This window comes from Hipposideros armiger, unplaced genomic scaffold (genome assembly GCF_001890085.2).
Source record: "Hipposideros armiger isolate ML-2016 unplaced genomic scaffold, ASM189008v1 scaffold_471, whole genome shotgun sequence".
NCBI lineage: Eukaryota > Metazoa > Chordata > Mammalia > Chiroptera > Hipposideridae > Hipposideros > Hipposideros armiger.
In genome coordinates, this window is record NW_017731821.1 from 510,467 (window position 1) to 513,984 (window position 3,518).

Here is a 3,518-nt window from a genome sequence, read left to right on the forward strand (position 1 = left end):
CTGTGTACTACTTAGAAGAAAAGACCCTGTGGGAGGTCTGGCCAGGAAAGGGGTGGGATTGTTATCCGGAAGCGACACCGAAGTTATAGGGAAAATGGAAATTGGAGTTTAAGCCATTTTGATTCTACACAAGCAGCTTTCCGGAAAGGAAAGCTCCCGTACCATAACCCCAAACCCAAATTCGGTTCCCAGAAACCTTTATTTTTAGTAGTTATGGAGAATTCTTGTGCCCAAACCACTGTGGGAATATTTCCTGTCTTCCTTGAGTCAGCAGGCGTGAGACCAGGAGACCTTGCCTCCTGCAGCAGAGGAGCTTCTATTGCCCCTGTGCACGGCTCTCTGCCCCATGGCTACACACCGTGGGCCTCCGGGGCCACTTCCTGGTGCAGCCGATCCCTGTATTCCAGGTAGTCACCCCAGACAATGAATTAGCGAGTTCTGAACCATAGCTTTAGGGGCAACGCAGGGTTAGGGTCCTTTGAGCTTCTAGACACATTTTCATCCATCAGTTAACATATAACCTTGTTTTAGGCATGTTTCTGTGTAAAGACACCTTATCTAATAGATATTGGTGATTCGCATTGAACTCGCAGCCAACAGCACTAAAACTGATGCCCGAACAAGGCTTATTGAACACGTATTTCCTCCATAAGGCATGCCACAGCCTGCCTGTGCTTGGAACACGAGACAGCACGTCAGCACTCCACTTCAGGGCCATTTTAAACACCCAGCTCACCAAAGGAAAGCACAGAAATGTGAAAAATGTGACAGTCACTAGAGCATGAAGAGTACACTTGTTTACAGCCCGAGAGCTGAAACAAGAAGTCAGTGTCACCTGGGAATTTGCACCTGGGGTGACTCAAACTTTTTGTTGCTCTGCATGACTTCAAAGGACCATGAAAGCACCACGAGTACTGCCTCTGACTTACAAATAAACGTTAGCAAGGTAGGCGAATTCACAAATGGGGGATTTGTGAATAATGAGGACTGAGTGTAGCTGTGGGAAGTGGTCGGCAGTGCTGTGCGTTTCTTGGGAGAAGAGGCTCAGGTCAGCGTGCCAGGGAGCTCTAATCAGCAGTGCATCAGCCCCTGCCCACCAGATACCCAGCAGGACAGTCTTTTGTGAAACCTCTGCGGCCTAAGCAATACCCCATACTGTCACATCATAATCAAATTACCCCACGTTCATTCTATATTGGGCCTCTCACATGAACAATCAGATGAGTTGCTTTGTTCAATAAATGCCAAGATAGTTTCTCATTCTTATGGTTTTCTCTTTGTGTTTATTTTTCTAGACCAAGGGCATTCATAATTTTGGGGGGGCGTTGGGTTCTCATTTGCCAGCACTTCAATCCTATGATAAGAGAATGTTAAAATGTCACTCAGGCTGTCTGGGACTCAGTTCGCAGGGCCCAAAGCTTAGAGCAGCACAATTGATGCCAAGTACCCCCACATCCTGAGCAGGGCATGTGGAGAGATTGGAAAGCCTCTTCCGCAAGCACTTGCCCTTCACCCACTTCCAGGCATAAGGGATGGGGAGGGCAGGTAGAAGGAGGTTTCTGTGACAGGATTGTCAGGGTGCTATGCTCCACACTCTGTCTCCTGGGTGCGTGGACTTTAAGTCAAGTGAGTGGGCCCTGAAGGGATCGCCCGGGGAATCCAGCATATGCCCATTGGCATCTGGGCACAGAGAAACACGTGTCTTATCAGTGTCAGGGGATGCCAAAGAGGAATGGCCGTGGCTGACACTACTCCTGTCTGATTAAACAGAGCAAAGGTGAGTGTTCTCCAGGGACTGGACGCAGACTTGGTAAAAGGAACCAGGAAGGGACAGTGTCATCTCAAGAGAGGGGTGGGCCATCCGAAGTCTAAAGTGTGAGGCAAGAGGTCTTGCCTGTGCTTAGAAAGCTGCTCTCAGAGGTGTGCTGGTGCCAGTGGTGTGTGTGTTTGTGTGTGTGTGGTGAGTCCGCAAAGACTCTGCAGAAGTGTCTATAAGGGCAAAACCCAGAAAATGTGTGCCTTCCTTCCATCCAGAGGGACCAGCACATATGACCACATATCAGCCCATAGAGACACTTTCCTTTTCCCTAATCCGCTCACCCTCTGGGCCATGCCTGGACTATTCAGAAACAGCTTCCCAGGAGAGGCAGAGACCACACATCCAGCCAGAAGCAAGCTTGCATTGGGTGAGGAATTCACAATGTTTTGATTATTGTACTTTAGTCCACTGGAATTAAGTATTAGATTGGACTTAATATTTTGATGCCCAAACCTAGAAATTATGTGTTTATTATCTCAAAATGTAATTTAAAGGGCCGGCCGAGTGGCTCAGTTGGTTAAGAGCTCACCCTAGAGTTTGAGCTCTGAGCAACAGGGTTGCCGGTTCAATTCCCAGCCCAAGCTGAGCTTCCGCTGAGATGCCAACAGGTGGCAGGATGGCTCAGCTAAAAAAAAATAAAAATAAATAAAAATAAAAAATGTAATTTAAAAACAGAAAGTCCCATCTGTGATTTCATCCAGGAATTGGAGAAAAAGTTGGTATTCAAGGGACAGTGGGGAAAAGAATTAAATCGGTCTTCTAGCACTCTATCAACTTCAGTCAATAATCAAGCTTTATCATCTGTTATTGTAGTTCCTCTTCCGGACTTTCTACAGCCACAGGAAGTCTTGTGAACTGAGACACATACTGCAAAGTACAGGGCAGGAAAAGCAGGGAAGTCCTACATGAAGAGATATGCTTTTCAGTGCTTCTCATGAGAGCCTTTGAAAAGACCTGGTCAGCTCTGATGACCAAGCTAGTCAGGGCTGTATTCCCTCTGAGGGAACCACCCCAGCTGTAATAATTAAACACATGTAGTGTAATAACTCACAGAATATTAAAATTGGAGGGGATTCATAGGGAATCAAAAACAACATGACAACAGCGCTGAATTGGGAGGACGTAGGAAAGAGTAGGAGCCAGGATTATTTTGGGGAAAACCTATAAAATCAGGCATCCATTCAACCTGGGTTAGTGATGGTGCATGAGGAGCGATACCCTAATATCCTAGTTGTTCTGTTAGAGCCTTATAAGTCCCTCCCCCAAGAAGACAGACAACCCAACATCTGTCCCTTTTCTTTTGTATCTCAGTACAGGACGTTCTTAGAGGCTAAATTTGGTTCCTCACCATTGTGACCAAACAGCCATCCCCCATTCCAGGACTTCACATCTGAGCCTTGGTTTCCTCACAGTGACACTCTGCATCGGATAGTTACCCTAATGGCACCACGAAACAATACGTGTTAAGACATACCATAAACTGCGAAGTACTATAGCAAAGAGAGCGATCCCTTTTTCCGGCAACTGTGCAGTTGTGATAACAGTATTTTTAGACAAATATACCTGGAAATATGATCTGTCTCTGCCAACTCGAAGGCAGGGCACAATGACAAGCAGGAATTCTGCTTCACTGCTCCCCCTCATCTTCTGCCTCTGATTTACATCTGGCGTTGGATACAATAGTTTTCACTTGCCTGGG